This window comes from Taudactylus pleione, unplaced genomic scaffold, assembly GCF_031769625.1.
Source record: "Taudactylus pleione unplaced genomic scaffold, aTauple2 ptg000296l, whole genome shotgun sequence".
Taxonomy (NCBI): domain Eukaryota; kingdom Metazoa; phylum Chordata; class Amphibia; order Anura; family Myobatrachidae; genus Taudactylus; species Taudactylus pleione.
In genome coordinates, this window is record NW_028284698.1 from 12,096,540 (window position 1) to 12,108,123 (window position 11,584).

General features: G+C 46.9%; 1 pseudogene; it reads right to left on the reverse strand.

The window, feature by feature from the left end:
- Window positions 1-831: 831 nt before the first annotated feature.
- On the reverse strand, window positions 832-7,708 carry LOC148511719 (N-alpha-acetyltransferase 40-like; annotated as a pseudogene).
- Between the last annotated feature and the right edge of the window lie 3,876 nt (window positions 7,709-11,584).

An 11,584-nucleotide genomic window follows, 5' to 3' on the forward strand; every position in this document is an offset into this window, starting at 1 on the left:
GTTAGGACACCCCAGGGGGAGGTTAGGGTTAGGCACCCCCCCTGGGAGGGTTAGGTTTAGGCAGCGGGGAAGGGGGGGGTTAGGTTTAGGCACTTAGAGGGGGTTAGGGTTAGGCACTTGGGAGGGAGGTTAGGGTGAGTCACCCCTAAAGAAGGGTTAGGGTTAGGGGGTAAAAAAAGGTTAGCGATACTTACCCTTTGTAGCTTCGGGATTTTCACCCCTTCCGGGCTTCCGCTGTTGGGATTTGAACTGCCAGCTATGCGGCCAGCAGTAAATCATAGTAATTCCAGCTGAGGTAGCCTGAAGCATGCCACCTGTTGTTGACAGATAACTTCCAGGAGGCCCAGCAAACATCACAGATGCTGGGAGTTCTAGTTTAGCCGGAGAGCTACAGGCTGCTTCCCTCTGATGTAAACAGCAAGTCTTGGTCCCATTATCCCTAACAACCTCCCTGAGCACAAAGTAAACGTCTGTTAACAGTGTGTACTAGCAGCACCTCCACAAGCAAGGCCACCACATTTCTATTAGATGTATAAAAAAAACCTCATCCAGATCAAAGATGTCTTTCATAAACTGAAGAACTTGATCCTACATTGATCTACCTTCAAAAACATTTTTTTTGTGGATTGAAACAAGAATTTATTTACTGTTAAAGGGACTTGCGGTGGCGTAAGTCACACGCATGTACACAATAACGCAGTATTTAAACATCACTAGATTAAAATAAAAAAAATCTAGGTGAGTAGAACCCCCCACAAAACAGAAGATATTGACAATCGCTGTGTCCTCTTGAACTCCCATAATTTCCCATGTGATCATCCACCACCTTATTCAGTGGCAGAAGCCTGCACAATATCCTGAATGTGAATGGGGAGTGTCTCCAAACTTTGTCTTGTGGCTCCGAATCTCATACATGCAATCATCACTCCAGCACCCTGATACACTGGGAGAGGTCTCATCTATCTCAAGCTGTAATACATCTCTGAAGAAGTGGTAAGCACCGTGATTGTGTTTGAACTAGGTATGAGCGGGTTTGGATTTTCGAAATCTGAACCCCCCGAGCCCCCCCGATCTGAGCTGGGAACCGTCCAGCTCGGGTTTTCCCGCCATACCTGGTTCCCGGAACAAGGCAAAACGTCATCATTCTGGTGTCGGATTCTCGCGAGACCCGGACTTTGCACATTTCGCACCTCCCGCCCCGCCATCTTCAGTCCAGTCTTGGAGAGTGTAGTGAGAGGACGTGTAGTGTAGTCTCTGAGGGAAAGTGGCTCTGCTGTATCATATCAACCTGCTCTGCTGTATCAGTCCAGTCCAGTAGTGCTGTGCTGCTGTATCAGTCTGGGGGTGACCTGCTCTGCTGTATCAGTCCAGTGGTGCTATCCTGTGCTGTATATTCAGTCCAAATAATTTTTACAGGGGCTGTCCTGTGTGGTGTAGGTGTACGCTGCCCTTCATCCAAATAATTTTTACAGGGGCTGTCCCGTGTGGTGTAAGCTGCCCTTCATCCAAATCATTTTTACAGGGGCTCTCCCATGTGGTGTAGGGGTACGCTGCCCTTCATCCAAATTATTTTTACAGGGGATATCCTGTGTGGTGTAAGCTGCCCTTCATCCAAATAATTTTTACAAGGGCTGTCCTGTGTGGTGTTAGCTGCCCTTCATCCAAATAATTTTTACAGGGGCTGTCCTGTGTGGTGTTAGCTGCCCTTCATCCAAATAATTTTTACAGGGGCTGTCCTGTGTGGTGTATGCTGCCCTTCATCCAAATAATTTTTACAGGGGCTGTCCCATGTGGTGTAAGCTGTCCTTCATCCAAATAATTTTTACAGGGGCTGTCCCGTGTGGTGTAAGCTGCCCTTCATCCAAATAATTTTTACAGGGGCTCTCCCATGTGGTGTAGGGGTACGCTGCCCTTCATCCAAATTATTTTTACAGGGGATATCCTGTGTGGTGTAAGCTGCCCTTCATCCAAATAATTTTTACAAGGGCTGTCCTGTGTGGTGTTAGCTGCCCTTCATCCAAATAATTTTTACAGGGGCTGTCCTGTGTGGTGTTAGCTGCCCTTCATCCAAATAATTTTTACAGGGGCTGTCCTGTGTGGTGTATGCTGCCCTTCATCCAAATAATTTTTACAGGGGCTGTCCCATGTGGTGTAAGCTGTCCTTCATCCAAATAATTTTTATAGGGGCTATCCTGTGTGGTGTAAGCTGCAATTCATCCAAAGAATTTTTACAGGGGTTATTCACTCCACAAAATTAATGCACTCCATAAAAATAATGGAGGACAAAAATTTGGAGGATCAAATAGGGAAAGATCAAGAACCACTTCCTTCTAGTGCTAAAGCTGCTGCCACTAGTCATGACATAGACAATGAAATGCCATCAACGTCATCTGCCAAGGCCGATGCCCAATGTCATAGTAGAGGGCATGTAAAATCCAAAAAGCCAAAGTTCAGTAAAATGACCCAAAAATTTTTATTTAAATCATCTGAGGAGAAACGTAAACTTGCCAGTATGCCATTTACGGCACAGAGTGGCAAGAAACGGCTAAGGTCCTGGCCTATGTTCATGACTAGTGGTTCAGCTTCACATGGCAATGAAAGCCCTCCCCGCTAGAAAAATGAAAAGAGTTAAACTGGCAAAAGCACAGCAAAGAACTGTGCGTTCTAAGAAGATATCACAAATCCCCAAGGAGAGTCCAAGTGTGGTGGTGGTTACAATGCCTGATCTTCCCAGCACTGGACAGGAAGAGGTGTCTCTTTCCACCATTTGCACACCCTCTGCAAGTGCTGGAAGGAGCACCCACAGTCCGGTTGCTGATATTCAAATTGAAGATGTCACTGTTGAAGTACAACAGGATGAGGATATTGGTGTAGCTGGCGCTGAGGAGGAACTTGACAAGGAGGATTTTGATGGTGATGTGGTTTGTTTAAATCAGGCACCGGGGGAGACAGTTGTTGTCCGTGGGATGAAAAAGCCCATCGTCATGCCTGGGCAGAAGACCAAAAAATCCACCTCTTTGGTCTGGAAATATTTCTATCCAAATCAGGACAACAACTGTCTTGCCATATGTAGATTATTGCAGCACAGACGGTGTAATGGTTAACATTACTGACTCACAGCACTGAGGTCATGGGTTCGATTCCCACCACGGCCCTAACTGTGTGGAGTTAGTATATGTTTGCGTGGGTTTCCTCTGGGTACTCCGGTTTCCTCCCACACTCCAAAAATATACAGGTAGGTTAATTGGCTCCCAACACAAATTAACCCTAGTGTGTATGTGTGTGCACATGTGGTAGGGAACATAGAATGTAAGCTCCACCGGGGCAGGGACTGATGTGTATGGCCAAATATTCTCTGTAATATTCTGCTGCAGAATATGTGTGCGCTATATAAATAACTGGTAATAAATAATAATAAATAAAGGTGTAATAAGAAGGGGTAAGGACGTTTACCACCTAGGAACATCCTCCATTACACGTCACCTGCAGCGCGTTCATAAAACGTTACTGTCAAGTTCAGAAACTGTGCCTAAGACCGTAAGCAGTCCAGTGCCACCTAAATCCCTTTGTCCTATTGTATCCAGGTGCCTGCAAACCACAACCCTCCTCATCAATTTCCTCCTCAATCAGGATCGGAAGTAGTCCTGCAGTCCATGTCACTGGCATGACTGACTCCTCTCCTATCCGGGATTTCTCCAGAGGATCCTGCATTGCTACGCCTACTGCTGCTGTTGCTACTGGGAGTCGTTCATCATCCTACAGAGTCAAGTGCTTTTATTAAGCACTTGACTCTCCAACAGGCCTATGCGAGGAGGATGAAGTACGACAGCATTCATTCTGTTGCAAAGCAGAAAACTGATTCCTTGACAGCTATGTTGGTGTTAGACGTGCATCCGGTATCCGCCATTAGTGCAGTGGGATTTAGACAATTGATGGAGGTAGTGTGTCTCCAGTACCAAACAAAATCCCATCTAGATTCCACTTCACTAGGCAGGCGATACCGAGAATGTACAGAGACGTCTGAAAAAGTGTCCTCAGTATCCTAAAAAATGCAGTTGTCCCCAATGTCCACCTAACCACGGACATGTGGACAAGTGGAACAGGGCAAACTAAGGACTATATGACTGTGACAGCACATTGGGTAGATGTATTGCCTTATGCAGCAACAACAGCAGCATCACCAGTAGCATCTCAGAAATGCCAGCTCGTTCCAATGCAGGCTATGCTGTGTATTACCGGTTTCAGTAAGAGGCACACCACTGACAACCTCTTAGAGAAACTGAGGGAAATCATCGTCCAATGGCTTACCCCACTTAGACTATCCTGGGGTTTTGTGAGTTCTGATAATGCCACCAATATTGTGAGGGCATTACATTTGGGCAAATTCCAGCACGTCCCATGTTTTGCTTACACAATGACAGGGACGTGCAGGAGACGCTTTGGGCAGTCCGAAAAATTTCGGGCCACTTTCACCATTCAGCGACTGTGTCCCGAAGACTGGAGCGCCAGCAAACACTCTTGAACCTGCCCTGCCATCACCTGAAGCAAGAGGTTGTAACGTGGTGGAACTCACCCCTCTATATGCTTGGATGGAAAAGCAGCAAAAGGCCATTCAAGCCTTTACATCCACCTATGACATAGGCAAAGGAGGGGGTGTGCACCTGACTCAAGTACAGTGGAGAATGATTTCCGTGTTGTGCAAGGTTCTCCAGCCCTTCAAACTTGCCACACGTGAAGTCAGTTCAGATGCTGCCAGCTTGAGTCAGGTCATTCCCCTCATCAAGCTTTTGCAGAAGCAGCTGAAGAAAGTGAAGGAGGAGCTAAGATGGAGCGATTCCACTCGGTATGTGGGACATGTGGATGAAGCCCTTCACTTGCTTTGCCAGGATTCGAGGGTGGTCAATCTGTTGAAATCAGACCACTACATTTTGCCCATCATGCTTGATCCAAAGGTTTAAAGCCTCTCTCTTTCCGGTGTACACAAGCCTGCAGAGGTGCAAAGACCTGCTGGTGAAAACCATGTCAGCTGAAGTGGAACGTGACATGGCAACAGCTCCTTCTTCATTTTCTCCCGCAACTGGGGCTGCCAGGAAACAACTTAGATATCCTAACCAACCCATTGGCGGTGATAAAGGGCAGGCAGAACCAAGTTTGGACATCTGGTCTGGAGTGAAGGACCTGCCAACAATTTCTGACATGTCTACTGTCGCTGCATACGATGCTGTCACCATTGAAATAATGGTGGAGGATTACATCAGTGACAGCATCCAAGTAGGCATGTCAGACAGTCTGTACCTGTACTGGCAGGAAAAAGAGGCAATTTGGAGGCCCCTGTACAAACTGGCTCTATTTTATCTAAGTTGCCCCCCCTCCAGTGTGCACTCCGAAAGAGTTTTTAGTGCAGCTGGGAACCTTGTCAGCAAAAGGTGTAGGAGGTTGCTTCCACAAAATGTGGAGAAGATGATGTTCATCAAAATGAACTATCAATTATTCCGGTTAGACCAGCCTCCAGAAAGTACAGAGGGACCTGTGGTGGTGGATTCTAGTGGGGACGAATTAATACTCTGTGAGGATGAGGATGTACACAACACTGAAGAGGGTGAGGAATCAGTGGATGAGGATGAGGAAGACATCTTGCCTCCGTAGAGCCAGTTTGTGCAGGGACAGAATAATTGCCAGCTTGTTTTGTGGGGGCCCAAACGAACCAATCATTTCAGCCACAGTCGTGTGGCAGATCCTAGCGCTGAAATGATTGGTTTGTTAAAGTGTGCATGTTCTGTTTATACAACATAAGGGTGGGTGGGAGGGCCCAAGGACAATTCCATCTTGCACCTCTTTTTTTGCATTATGTACTCTTTGGGGCCTAGTTCTTCAAACTGCCATCCTGTCTGCCACTGCAGTGTCACTCCTAGATGGGCCACGTGTTTGTGCTGCCCACTTGTGTCGCTTAGCATAGTCATCCAGCTACCTCGGTGCAACCTTTTGGCCTAAAAACAATATTGTGAGGTGTTCTGAAAATGAGTGGAAATTAATGTTATTGAGGTTAATAATAGCATATGAACAGAAAAACCCACAAATTCTGTGATTTTAGCTGTTTTTATGCTTTTTTCCAGAAAAATACAGATCCAAAACCAAAACACAAAACCTGGAAGGGTGGTTTTGGCAAAACCAATCCAGATCCAAAACACGAAGCAAGATCCAGATCCAAAACCAAAACACCCCTAGTTTGAACACTGTAACGACGACTTTCTTCATCTGTAAGATTTGTACCAGGAATTTCCCCAATCCTTTCCTGTGGACATGGATCTTAAACTGCACCTTATAACAATAAAGGACCTCATCCCCTCACTCCATGTCAAATCTGAAGTGCACAAAAGCAACAGGCGCAGAAAGCTCATCTCTGGCAATAAGGTACCAGGCACGTTCATCTGTCAGCTCTATGCGTTTTTCCCACTCCTTCCATCCCCACTCGCTCTGTTCACATAGCAGCTGCATATTTGTCTTTGTGAGTTCAAATACCCAGCAGGGGCGTATCTACCCATTGGCCAGGATGGCACCTGCCAGGGGCGCCGGCCAAAGGGGGGGCGCCGTCCGGCAGTGCCACCAGCAGCCAATGGGTAGACTACCCTAGGGGCTTGAACTAGCCCCACTAGTCTCCTGGGCCCCAAGTGTAGGGCAGACAGCAGTGAGAGCGGTCTATTTGTTAGAGCAGCCAGCCAATGAGAGTCAGGCAGACTCTCATTGGCTACTGCATCGTCCACGGAGGGAGCCGGCTGGAGCTCACTCATGAGCTCCGTCTTCCGGCTCCCTCCACAGTGGGTGATGGGAGAGACATCATGGCGTCTCTCCCATCCCATAGTGCAGAGTGAAAGCGGGCCCGGAGGAGTGGACAGTGGCAGTCATAAGCAGGAGCGGGGATCAGGTAAGTTGCTTTTTTTTTCTTTGTGTTTTTTTATCTGGCACAACACGGGGGGGTGTGGCTACTAGGGGGCACTGTATAGGGAGTGGCACGTTATGAGGGAGATGGACGCTACTTTGGGCACTGTATTGTGGGGGCCACTACTGGGGGCATTTTGGGGGGGTGGCCGCTACTGGGGGCACTGTATTTTGGGGGCTGCTACTGGGGGCACATTGGGGGGGGATGGCCGGTACTGGGGGCACTGTATTGTGGGGGCCACTACTGGGGGCACATTTTGAGGAGGGATGGCCGCTACTGGGGGCACTGTATTGTGGAGACCGCTACTGGGGGTACGTTATGGGGGGATGTCCGCTACTGGGGGGCACTGTATAGGGGGGACTACTACTGGGGGCACTGCATAGAGGGGACTACTACTGGGGGAACTGCATAGAGGGGACTACTACTGGAGGCACTTCCTGAAATAATGGGGGGGGGTGCTAGTCCATTACCTTGCCAGGGGCACTCGGATCCCTAGATACACCCCTGATACCCAGTCTAGAGTCTTACTCTGCAGCACTCTATAGACAGATTCAACCCATTTCTGTCAAACTTCTTATGCTTAAAGACTGGAAAGGCTCCTCAAACGTCACCCTGCTGATTGGCTGCTTGCACCATGGCACACACAGCTACCATTGCAGCACGTTCCTCTTGGCATTTTTGTTTTTTTTCTTTTGCCCATACAGATTTCCTCCCCATGACGTAGCTGATGACGTAATACTCTAAAGCCCAGTTCAGTTCAGTGTTTGAGGGGGAGAAGAAGCTCATGCATTTTTTTTAAGAATCAAAACATTAAAACAAATAAATTAAAAACAAGTCAATCCTTCCATCCTTTCCCTGTCTTCATTCCATAAACATATTCCAACTTCCTAGGGCTTCTGACCTAGTTCTTGATTAAATAACACATTATTGGTTTTTAAACTTCCTAGGGGTCGTTTAGTTTATTAAACTGCCATCCTTTCTACCACTGTAGTGCCACTCTGTGCCATGTTAGAAGCTGAACTGCCACATGTTAGTGCCGCCCACTGCTGTCACTTAGCTTTGTCAGCCAGCTAGCTGGATGTAACCTTTTGGCCTAAACTGGATGAAATCAATATTGCGAGCTATGAGGTGGTCAAAATTGACTGGAAATTACTGGAAATAATGTTATTGAGGTTAATGTTACAGTGTGTATATTAAAATATCACCATATATATAGAATATATTAATAATAATTCATTGTACAACTAGAATCAAATATATATATGTGTGTAATCACATCCCAGAGCCAGGTCTCAGAACAAGTTTACATAGAAACCAGCATATCAATAGAAATGCTAACTGAAACTACAATCTAATTAGCATTTGTTAAGGTGTTCACACTTCACAGCATACCCACGGCAAGAGGCTTTTTCCTCTTCAAGCCTCCTCACAGGTGATTGGACATGAGTTTCAAAGTAAAGGATTGAAACACCCCCTTTTTGAACACACCTATCAGGTAATAGCAAAACGGTTGGATTCTCACAGAGGCCCTGATTCAGAGCCGGACGCTCTGACAGAACGCTTGCTCTGAATTAGGGCCGGCCCTCTTACTTTTTGGAGCGGCCTCCTGGCCACTCGCATAGCTGGGGGTGACCACCCACAGCTATAGCGAGCTGCCAAAATGATGGTTGCGATGGTCAAGACCATCGCGACCATCGGGCTTGCGACGAGACCCTAAGGTAGGGTCTCATCTGCCGCAAGCCCTGGAGTGCTTTTGGCTAGTGATGTCAGTGGGGCCGGCCCCAGACGGTAGGCGTTCCCATGGGAACGCCTCCATCTGGGCAGCCACGCCCCCGGCACACCCACCAAAGGGGGCGTGCTGTAAATCACCATCGACAGCATGCCCCCTTTGGTGCGAGACCCATAACGACGGCTTGGCTGTCGTTATTCGGGTCTCGCGCATGCGCACGACGGAGCCGCCCCCTTTGGTGCGAGACCCATAACGACGGCTTGGCTGTCGTTATTCGGGTCTCGCGCATGCGCACGACGGAGCCGCCTCCGTCGTGCGCATGCGCACTTCGGCAACATCGACCCGCTTGCGAGCGCTCAGCGCTCGCGAGCGGGTCTGAATCAGGCTCACAGATCAAACAAAGGGTCCCTCACAGATGCAGGCACACACACTTGGAGGAAGACACAGAAAGATATGCTCCCTCTCTGACTGATGACCAAAGTCTAAGAATGCAGCTTCAGTCCCCAGGAGGCCTGGAGATATCTTCTCAAACTACGATAAGTATTTGACTAAATACACTAAATTATTGGATTAATGGCATAATGATATTGGGTAATAATCTCTACTGTAGTTAGTAACATGGTGATAGTTTGATTAATATTGTAATTCATAGTGGAATCTTTGTGATAACAGCAATGTTATCAAGCTGTAATACATTGGTTATGCCTTGGATAGTGAGATATGTGTAACAAGTTTGTATTATAGGGGCCTATTCATTAAGCGTAATAATTCAATGGAGATAATTAGCTTTAGAACTCTCATGGAGTTCTAGCTAATTATAGGTGGAATTCATCATTCCACCTCTCCATAAGTATCTATTCCGAAAAGCTGTCATTTTTGCGATGACAGCTTTTCGGGAAATAGATACTTTTCCCTGCCTACACTACCTTATCGCATCTGGAAACAGTGCTGCGCATGCGCTGTTACATCTGTAAAACCAGCGCATGCGCAGCACTGCCTACAGATGCGTTAAGTTTCGTACCCCCCCGACCCCACCGACCCCCCCACCCCCCTCCGCTCACCTCCCCCCCCCCCCCGACTTACCTGTCCGCGCAGCAGCCTCCAGCTCCGTCCTGCTGGTCTGTCATGTGGTTTCCCAGCAGACCACATGACAGATTAGAAAAAAATATATATTTTTTTTTCTTTTTCTAACCTTTCTTGTGCTGTGCTGGGGAGCACACATGACAGACCAGCCTCCGGAGCCTGAGGACGGAGCAGAGCGCCGGAGGGACTCGTCAGGGGACCTGCACACACGGATACAGGTAAGTGGATTCTGCTATTCGCCACCTCACAGTGGCGAATAGTAACTGCATCAAATTCCGAAAATTGATAATTTTCGGAATTTGATGAATACCACAATTTCCACATCCCCATACTAATGTATGGGGAGTGTGGAAATTAACGCAGGGGAACTTAGCAAGGAGATATCTGTGATGTCTCCTGTGTTAAGTCTGTTCATGAACACCAAAATAACGTTATTTAAGGAAAATGTCCTTAAAACTTAACGCATCTGTAGGCAGTGCTGCGCATGCGCTGGTTTTACAGATGTAACGGCGCATGCGCAGCACTGTTTCCAGATGCGATAAGGTAGGGTAGGCAGGGAAAAGTATCTATTTCCCGAAAAGCTGTCATCGCAAAAATGACAGCTTTTCGGAATAGATACTTATGGAGAGGTGGAATGATGAATTCCACCTATGATTAGCTAGAACTCCATGAGAGTTCTAAAGCTAATTATCTCCAGAGAATTTTTAGGTTTAATGAATAGGCCCCCTAGTCTGTTAGAGTAATGTTCATATTGGAGTCTTTGTTTTGTTATGGATGAGGCCTGACTGAGATATACATTCATACTTGGTTCCATGTGTTGTTCCTTTTGTGATATGGGCCTGGTACCATGTACTTGATTCAATGGAGTTGTGAATTGCTAGTGTTGCGATCATAGTAGCTATTATATGGTGCTCACTAGAGGGATTTGATGGAAATGGAATATACAAAGTTATAGTATCGGAATAAGTTTGTATAGTATCATGGATGTAATCATAGGCTGGTATCAGTGTTATATCATGGAAGTTGAATTAATAACAGTTTTGAATGGGATAATGGTGACCCCCACATTCCAAGATGGAGTCTGCAGTTTTTGTGCAAACAAAGGAAGAACATGTGCTTGGGCCCTTCCCTCTCCCCACGATTAGTGGGTTTTGGATGAGGTCTGTGAAGGGATGATATTGTTGGACATTGGAATCAGCTTGTGTTGTGCATGTTGGAATAATATATGGTGCAGTGTTTGCCTGATGTGTTAGCAATTGGTATATAATATTCAGCTTGCTTATATAATTAACTATGGCATTAGGGGAGGTTTCAATGAGGGTTTCTCTTACATTCAAAATTGAGTTTGTCTAGGCACCATGCGGTTTGGACAATAGGACATGGGCCTAACAACCCCCACACACACTCTCACCATGCTTTCTCAGCAGCCATCTTGAATATAGTACTCACCATCCCCCTTGCATCGCTCTCTCTCTCTCTCTCTCTCTCTCTCTCTATCTATCTCTCTTACATCTCTCTCTCCTCTCTCTCTCTCTCATCACTGATTGCATCTTGACTAGTATTGTTAAGTTTAAACACTGTTTTATGAGGATTGATTTGATGAATATAAAAACACTTTACTTCAACACATTTAGGACCTCATTCAGAGGCGGTCGTTAGTTGCAAGCTGTCGCACTGAATCAGGGCGGCCGCTTGCATCCTGAATGACCGCCTCCTTGTCGATTGCTAAGCTGTGGGTTAACACCCACAGCTCCAGCGACCGACATGGGTGATGATCGCAACAGTCAAGACCATCGCGGCTTACGACCAGACCCTAAGGTTGGGTCTGGGCACTC